The sequence below is a fragment of the Mixophyes fleayi genome, chromosome 1 (assembly GCF_038048845.1).
Source record: "Mixophyes fleayi isolate aMixFle1 chromosome 1, aMixFle1.hap1, whole genome shotgun sequence".
NCBI lineage: Eukaryota > Metazoa > Chordata > Amphibia > Anura > Limnodynastidae > Mixophyes > Mixophyes fleayi.
The window spans coordinates 234,215,425-234,225,098 of NC_134402.1; the positions used below are offsets into that span (position 1 = coordinate 234,215,425).

Genomic DNA, 9,674 nt, shown 5'->3' on the forward strand with positions numbered 1-9,674 from the left:
TCACGTTCTTGCATAAGTTCCCTGTGGCGGATGTCCACCTTGATACACAGAGAGACCAAGTCGTCAAGATTAGACGGAAGCTCACGGGAGGCCAAATCGTCTTTGATATGGTCGTTTAACCCTTGCCAAAAGGTGGCTACCAGAGCCTCATTGTTCCAGCGGAGTTCTGAAGCCAAGGTGCGAAACTGTACGGCATACTGCCCAGCAGTGAGTGAAGCTTGACGGAGAGCTAATAGGCCAGAAGCGGCGGAGGAAACACGTCCGGGCTCATCAAAAACCCTCCGAAAATTCTTAATGAAGGTGGAAGAATCTCGGAGCGTAGGATCGTCTCGTTCCCAGAGGGGAGAAGCCCAAGACAAGGCTTGACCAGAGAGGAGGGAAATTATATAAGCCACTTTAGTCCTCTCTGAGGCAAAATTTTCTGGAGAAAGTTCAAACTGAATACCGCATTGGTTAAGAAACCCACGACATTTCTTAGGATCGCCATCATATTTCTCCGGCGGTAGAATACGTAGGCTTCTGGAATTAGCGGTGCTGGCAGTAGACGTTGTGGCTGCGGAGGTAAGCGTTACTGCTGAGGCCGTCTGGCTTGCTGGAAGAGACCCCTGAAGGGTGTCTAAACAAGAAATAACCCCATGAAGTCTTTGCAAGAGTTGTGCCTGATTGGAGTCTTGCTGATCCACCCTGTGGGCTAAGTGGAGCAGAAGGTCCCGATCTGAGGGTTCATCCTGTCCACTCATATGGCCAGAGTATACTGTCACGGAATTGCAGAGATGGCCACTAACCGGTATTAGCGCAACTGAACAGGGAGGCGCGGAGTCTAATGTACCCCCGGTATTCACCAGGGACCCCCGCAAGGAGGTTTGGGCTTAGCTGCAGAGGGTATGCAGGTCGCGGTTCTCCAAGACAGTCAGCGGTGTAGCGACAGTAGTAGACAGGCGTAGTCAGGCAATCCAGGTCAGAGCCAACCGAGTGGTGCAGTACAGAGGGAGGATCCAGAGAGAAGTCAGGTCAAGCCAAATAGTCAAACCAGCCGGGCAGCGAGGTACCAAAACGAAACACAGGAGAGTAGTCACAGATAGCCGAGTCAGGACCAAATAACACACTGGATCAGAAGTTCAGGAAACGCTGGAGCTGGAGTGAACCAATACTCTGGCACTAGACATGTGTCAGAGGCTGCTTATATACCCTAATGTGCCTCCTGATTGGGTTAGGGAGATTTTGGCGGTAAGACATGCTGGCTGCAGACAGGTGAGCAGAGATAGTGTCCCGCTGCTAGACAACAGGACGTGGTTGCTGAGAAGGTGCAGGCGTCCGTCTCCTGCACCAAGTGTCAGTGCGGAGACGGCGCCTGACACACATCCAGCTAGTATGGAGTCTAAGCCACGTCCCCCCCTAAGTTTAAACTTTCATTAAAGGAAGCAGCAATTCCATAACCTGAAGTCTAATATACACTGCAAGCATAAACCTCCAAGTTTTTCATAATAGTACATTTTAACTTCATTGAATCCTAAAGAGAGTTCTTCATCTTAAGCGTACCTCTCTTCCTCAAGTCATATTTAAACCACTATAAGGAAAGGTTTTAGCTCATTTACAGACCTGGACCCCCTTACAGGTTTAATTATAAAATGCCAGCACTTTATGTTGATGGCACAAGATTAAGATCCTGTTTAAAACATACCTGCTTTTCTTTGTGGGTTGCCGAATAATAAATATCTAAATGGAATGTATTATGATTTGCAGAAGAACAAAGCACCCTCTACCTTCCATCTTAGAAAGTGAGAACAGTTGAATAAAAAAAGGGGCATGTGTAACTCTACAACATGTGTGTTCTATTTTGTGATTTAGAAACATACACAATGCCAGGAGTAAGAGCCCTTGCCACAGACACTAGTTTATTGAATGCTCAATGTTAGTGACAGGAATCTCCGAGCTCTGTCCCACACGCCCACCTGCTGCCTCTGGACCTTCTAGAAGAGAAACTGAAAATGTAGGCAAGTATGGTATTATTAAAAAAAATGGCTAGCTCTAGTCTGAATATAGCTTACTCTTTTCTGCTTAAGAATGCAAAGTAAACATACTGACCTTGAAGAGAGTAACTCCAGACATCTCCTTAAAACTACATGTCTGCGTACAATGGCCACCTAATTCTTGAACCCATTACTGATCATTAATATTAATTTGAAAACAAAGCAACAAAAATGATTAACAATCAAATACTGAGAAACTCCTAGAGAAAAAAAATCAAAACTAATGACTTTTTACGCTAATACAGAATATCTTGAAAATAACTTTTATAGGACCCTGTGAACACTCATTTTTACTTATTATTTTACTTCCAATTTCATAGAGCCCCCAGCATGTATTATTCAAACACACATTGATAGTTTCCATGTCAACCGTTAGAAGATTCAGCATTCGTTAGTAGCTTACGTTTAACGTAACTGTAAGCCTCCAGTTCCCGTATGTTTCACAACGTCAGGGAACCTACGGCCAGAAATGCCAACCACAGCAGCCAACCAAGCGCTGATAGGTGGAATGACTCATGAATCCGCCCCATTTTCGATAGCTGTGTTTTATAATTGGTTAGCAGGATTGACTTTTTTTTTTTTTCTGTAGCTGTTATTTGACGTTCTATTCTGAAAATGACTACTGTCGCGGCATCTAGCCAACGGCTTTGGCAGTGATTTTGAGCTGGTGCTGCTTTCACCATGTCACTCGTTAACGGCAGTGAGTATCAATTGAAAAACCCGGGTTCTAATTTCTATCTTGTTAGATCGTGCTCGTGATAACTTGTCTAACAATCGTGCACACGTCAGGATCAGTGTATCCGGCGCATGCACGTCTCACATCAGCGGTTCTATGAACCTGGTGGGAATTGTGCACCCTTTGTTCTAACCCGTTATAGTGTGGATCAGCCATGCGAGTAGTACTGTAGGCACCATGATCACGTCTGTTTGGAACACGACACAAATTCTGACGAAACTTGAGGGGAAAAAAAAGCAATGAGGGCATGTTACGAACAATATTTCGTAATATGTTGCTATAGTCAGAGTTATTATATTCCTTTCGTCAATAATCGGCTTAGCTGGGAATTTTTTCGTTACGAGGTTGAACCACATTGGCGCCAAAAAATAGGTTTCCAACGCTCCCCCTAGTGGTATCTTGGTCTGGTGCAGCTGTTTGTAGTAGACATTGTGCAGGTTGGGGAAGTAAATAGGATCCTGTCTTAAAGCAGCACAAGTAATCACCTTTTGATACTCAAATTAAAGAAGGTTACGTACATGAAGGGCTCTTTGGCTTCGATGCTATTGATCTAGTACCTGAATTGAGTGTATATGGAGCATGAAAGTTAAAGCCTCCAGAACCAAAGAACAATGTTCTGATTCATAAAAATGTAGTCCTTCTTTCCCCTGAAATATGTCATGTAACCAATACTAGTAATTTTACACTGTTTGCCTTGTTCTATGTGCCAGAATAGACCTCTAGTGCGAATATTCCATGTGTCAGAGCAGGCACTCTTTGCTCTGTTTTGTATGGTGGTACAAGCACCCAAATTTTTTCACAGTTCAAACATTTCAATTCTGCATTTGACCCTTTGGGTGACCTACTGTAGATGATGGAATTGGCAGAAATTAGTCTTTATTTGTAGGTAAAACAGGAGGGTCAGTTCAATTAGGGGTGTCCACCACCCATCTCAGATTTCTATGAATTTGATTTAGTTAAGAGAGCATGTTAAAACAAACTATTTCCGCCAAATATCTCCACTCTCTGATAATTGATTAAATATTGATTTTTCAATTTGCTAAATCTACTAATCGCAACTTCTTTATCCAGTGTATTTGAAGTATCAGTGGTGTTTGTTATGGAATCAATACAAAATTTGGACCCCTAAGGTAACTCTTCCTCCCAAATCCAAACAAAATTACCTTATCTGCCTCATGTTTTGCGTTACAGCAAAAACCCCACGTTTTTTGAAGAGAATGAAACGCCAGGTTCAATCAACATTGGGGTGTTTTAAAAAAAAAAAAAAAAAGGTATACATTACTACCACAAAAAAAATCAGCAGGGTATTCTGTTTCATAGTGGAGGAAAAAATAATGAAGTTGATGTTCGATTACTAGTGTACTGCATACATTATTTACACAAGAAACCATGAAATTTAAAACCTTTTAACATAACTTTAGTCCATAACTGAAGTTGAGTCAACAATCATTATTTTTTCCTTGTTTGTAACTTGTTACGGTCTGTAGTTTTCCTTAAAGTGTCAGCAGAAAGTGTATACTGCCTTCCAGTACTTCCTTGGATAGTAGGCACTTCCATTACACAGAGGACGTGACTAAAAGGAACAAAACACTTATCTCTTGAAGCCCAGGACAGCACATTTGTTGATTGGTTTTTGTTTCATGAAGTGTACCAGCACATCTTGTTCCTCCTAATTACATTGAATGATATACCCAATGTACCAGATGTTATCATACACTGCTGCTATGTATGTTCCAGGTTGCAGATCACTTTTGTCTACATTTTTTGTGGCTGTGGTCCTAGTGACACTAACTCTGGTTCCTGCTGTATTTGTCTTCTGATGACAATAGATATATGTGCAGCTTATCATTACTAATAGGCCAAAATCTGTGATGAGAACGTGTTCCTGCCACAGTCTTTGCTGTTTCTAGACGGCTATGCAGCTTGGTTTTGCAGTCTTGTATTTCGTTTTGTGACACATCAACAAACTTTATGCCATGTACATTTTCATTTGCCCAGCTATACAGGTCCAAAGGTGTCAAGATGTGATGGGTTTCCACTGCTTGCAGACTGGTGCGTGTGGCTAGAAGTTTAACTGTCATTCCAATGCCATCACACAAACTCTTACCATAAGATGAGGCAAAAAAAATCCATTTTGCTTGAATGTTGAAGTCATCCTCATGGAAGCATAAGTACAATAAGTATTGTGCACTAACACCATCACTAAAGTAGTAAACATACTCCAATTTTGGTAATAGTTTCGCTAAGTGTTTTATAACTACCGTAATGAAGGCATGCACAGTTATAGCTACATGGTCACGGGTATCGCTAATAATATGCACAGGCTCACACAGTTTAAAGTGTCACAATCATCTTGCCTAAAATATACAACAAATGGGTGGAGTGTTGCTTGTGAAGTGTCCCAGTGGAATTCTTGAATTGCATCCTGACATGAATGAATAATTTTCTGCAAAATCTAGTAATACAATAGCTTCAATTTCTGGGTGAATGGTTTCCTTCAGCTGGCGTAGGTATTCAGAGTGCGACTTTGCTGTATACAGATGGTCTTTTGCATCATAAAACGCACTACAAATAACTTCACGGAATTGTTCCACATTACTAGTGATTGTAACCAATTTAATTTGGTCAGTGTGGATCCACTGCTTATAAACAATGGTGTCCTCATCATCCACGTCACTATCATGAAAAAATTTACAACTAATTTCTGAAGTGCTTCCAGACCTGAGCATTTGCACATCGATGGAAAATACAAGTTTTTGAGACTGAGAACAAACAACGATTTCAGTTAGGTCTTTGTAGTCCATCTTTAGTGGTAGAGCAGCAGCCAATAATTTCAAGTTTTGGTGAGTTTCGCAAACACACAGAATGCATACCTCTTGCCGCAACGCTAACACACCACGTAGATCGTAAGGAACAAAACTTAGACAATCCAACTTGAATGTATAGAAAACGGTCTTTGAAAGCAAGATAAAGCTTTTTCAAGTTTACTAGAAGTATCCTTTTCTGTTTGTGATTCCTTTATCCTCCTGGAACTTTTACATAAACAAATTTTCTTTCCAGGGCACATGCGAGAATGTTCATCTTTGTAAAACTGCTGAACCTGATGATCGATGTGTATAAGAAGGGCTTTCCCTCTATATTTTTCAGGTTCTGCCAGTATGCCATGGGTTTCTTTTAAGTTTTCCTGATTATTTTACAATGTATTCTGTGACATTAAATTCTTCTGTAGTTTGCTTAATTGTTCAGCTGTTTTGTGCCAGAGTTAATATTTTTATTACTTCTTGTTGTGGTGCCTCTTCACACTTTTGCTTTACTTTATATATCGCACTCTGTAAATCATCACAACCTCAACATTTGCTTACTTTCCAGGGTGATCCTAGTGATGTGTAAGGAAGAGACAACATTTTAGTAAGCTTCTCTTGAATGGTTGTACTTGCCTGCTCTATTTTTTTAGCGTATGTCTTCCGGTGTCTTCTCTTTACCCCATTCAATTTCAGTGGTGAACAACCAAACTTTGTAATACTTTCATTCAGCTCATCTGTTTCTGCTGGTTCAGTTACACCCTCCATCAGAGATTCAACTTCTTCTGTTGGCTTATCAGTGTATGTTTGTTCTTTACAGTGTGACAGTTGAATTCTGCATTTTGGGCAAAGTTTCTGTCCTGGTTTAATAACAGCATGAAGCTGACGGTCACCGTGTTCTTTAGCCCACTTCAGTGACATAACTTTTTCTGGCTCTTCTTTTGTGGGACAAGAAACGATTACAGCATGTTTTCAGAAATTCTTCATTTCTTAGCAGCAAAAGCTTTTTATGATGGTAACAGACTGAGGTTCCAGGAACATTGGTTACTGCATTTGACACTTCAGTTCTCAGAATTCTTTCAGTTCTTTTTCTTGATCTGTAAAGTGGTCCCAGATATATAATCCAATGGTTTTTGAGTAGATAACAATATGGCAGTCTGTATTTAAAAGACTACCAAATGTGCACTTTTAATGAGCAGCTGCCATGATTGACTGTCTTTCTCTGGAAATTTTCAGTTTTGGTTTCTCTAAAGGGAATCCCCTTACCATCAGTTTCTATTTTTCATTTCCTGTATGGGAGTTCTATCCCATTACCTCAGTTTAGTTCACTTTTTTGGTATGGTTTTTAACAATGTGCAAATTATGTATGCAGTACACCAGTAATCGAACAGCAACTTCATTATTTGTTTTCTCCACTATGAAACGGAGTAACCTGCAATATTTTTTTTTTTTTTTTTTTTTTGTGGTAGTAATGTATACCTTTTTAAACAACCCCCAAAAAATAGGATCCCTAATGTCTATTTGAACCTAGCGTTTTTAATTCTATTCGAAAAATGTGCGTTTTTGCCGTAACTCAAAACATGAGGCAGATAAAGTAATTTGGTTTGGATTTGGGAGGAAGAGTTACCTTAGGGGTCCAAATTTTGTGGTGATTCCTTAATAAACACCCATGATACTTCAAATAAACTGGATAAAGAAGCCGCGACTAGTAAATAAATTGAGAAATCAATATTTAATCAACTAATTGTAAGACAGTCGAGATACTTGGCAGAAAGTTGTTTTGATATCCTCTTAACTAAAAAAAATTCGAAAAAATCTGAGATGGGTGGTGGACATATCCATTTTTTTGGGGGGTGATCTGATGTGGAATGACCCAGGAAAAGAATAGTATACAATGAATTCTCTAAATGCTAGTCCTAAAATACTATGCCAGACAGTTCTATATATACATAAACACACTGCATTTTCTAATAAGAGATTGAACTATTACTCAAACTACCCAAATACTCAAGAATAAAATAAAGAAATGAAAATAGTGCACTAAACCATTATAAAGGTAAAGGTGTCTTTTGATGAGATCCAAATAATTTTCCAGAATACATACACAATGCAGTCTAACAGTTGCAGTAGACCAAGCGGCCAGTAGGGGGAGCACTGGAGAATTTTTTTTTTTGTAATACTGAATCTGGAGGTCTTGCTTTACTTGGTTGCATACAAACTTCCAGCTATGTAGATTGTTAACACTAATAACAATTTCTGGTTTTGTTTTTAAGAATGACCTACCATTGTCTTCTGGGTTTTTTTGTTTTCTCTTTAAAGAAAAAATAAGGCAGTGATGGTTATTCATAGTTTTAGTATTGCTGGTCTTTTTAATCTCTAGAAATGTCCCAGACCACCTATAGAGATGATCCTGCGAGTGTGTAGCTGTAGTTCTTAATGAAGAACGTTAATGACATGCCTAATTCCATCGCTTCGTCACTCTCTTCCAGTAACTTATCAGTTCATATTGCAGGGGATGAATTGAAAGCTACAATGTAGCTTATAAAAAAAAAATGTTAGCATACTTGGCTATTTTCCATGACCACATGAATGTGTTTTAAGGGAAGAGAGGTAGATTAACATTTCTAAATCTCCTGTGTGACATCTTCTCTTTGGTACACAATGTCTTGCTCCTGAAATTACTACTTCGTTTACTATTGTTTTCAATTACCAGTCTGTAAAATTCTGTGCATTTCATTTTCTCTGCCAATTAAGTTTTGTTGTGCTTGTTTTTTTTTTTTTTTTGTTTGTTTTTGTCTTATCTTTCTTGCATTACTCCCCTATTCCCCCCAACCCCCCAAAAAAACCAAACAGAAGTGCAGAAAAAAGCAGGAAAATATATAAATAAGACTTGTGAATCTAAACTTTATGGTATTGCTGTGTTTTTATTTTTAAAAAAAGTCAGGTAGACAAAACAATTTATCTTTTCTTTCTCTATTTAGGCATGGAGGACAGTTCCGCTGCATCGTGTAGCAAGATTCCAGCTGATGTTCTTTCTGTTTTCATGTGTAAATCTTGCAATACTGTGTTGGGAGATGGGAAGAATATATGTGCAATGAACGACACCCTGAACGTTATAGCATTTCTTCGAGTCACTAAACATGTGGAACTGATTTCAGCTCTTCAATATTATGTAGACGATGAACTGGAAGGAAATGCCTACTACAATTTGCAGTGCCGCTTTTGTGAAGCCAGAATTGGCATAGTCCTACATTCAGCTACTCGTCCATTTGCATATCTTCTACAATTATACTGTCTTTATAAGGATCAAATTTTGTGTTATCTCTCAAAGACTAAAAGTATTGTTCAAGGAGATGATCTGCACTTTGATTTTGCACGTTGCTGCCGGCTCCTGTATGAACTGCAAACAGATATGGTGAAGACACACCAGAGAATTCAGTCACTATTTATTAAGCGGCAGGGAAGACAAGGATCACCTAAAACCTGTGAAATGGATCGTAGTTGAGTAACTGTTTTTCTTTGTCACTATTTGATTGCCAGCTGATACTTGCATGTATGTGTATACAGTCGCACTTACGTTCCAGGTTACCATATAGCTGCCTTCTAATAAAAGGTCAGTGGTGCCTGTGCCTGTGTGCTATTTAGTTCAGTTTGCTTATATTGCGTTCCCTTTGGAACGCTGCCTTAACTAATTGAGACTAAATTTTGTGACAACAAACACCTGTGTGTCCGTTTGTAAAGTTTGAACCAACAATTTGGTAAAAGTTAGTGTGCAAAGTTTGATATGCTAAACTAGTGTCATATGTATGCAGCGTGTACTGACAGTGCCTAACACTTTCCACAGTGGAGTAGCAGTTCCCAACGTGCATTGATAATACCCGACACATTTACCCAGCATGAGTGGCCTGACACCATACAAAGGTGAGCGTACTTGCTGATCCTATAAATAATCCGAGGACAGTGGCAGGTGGGGAGTTTGGCTGGGGCGGTACACCTGTCAAACCGTAAAGCAGGTGTCCTAAGGCGAGCTCAGGGAGGACAGAAACCTCCCGTGGAGCAGAAGGGCTCCACTAACTAACTAAATAAATCATTTGATAGCAGAGTGTG

The 9,674-nt window shown here is 39.7% G+C and overlaps 1 long non-coding RNA gene across 1 annotated transcript; it reads left to right on the top strand.

The window, feature by feature from the left end:
* Positions 1–2,555: 2,555 nt before the first annotated feature.
* Positions 2,556–9,190, top strand: LOC142107481 (uncharacterized). The gene is made up of 2 exons (XR_012679961.1): positions 2,556–2,730; positions 8,549–9,190. It is a non-coding gene; the product is annotated as an uncharacterized LOC142107481 (long non-coding RNA).
* Positions 9,191–9,674: the final 484 nt, after the last annotated feature.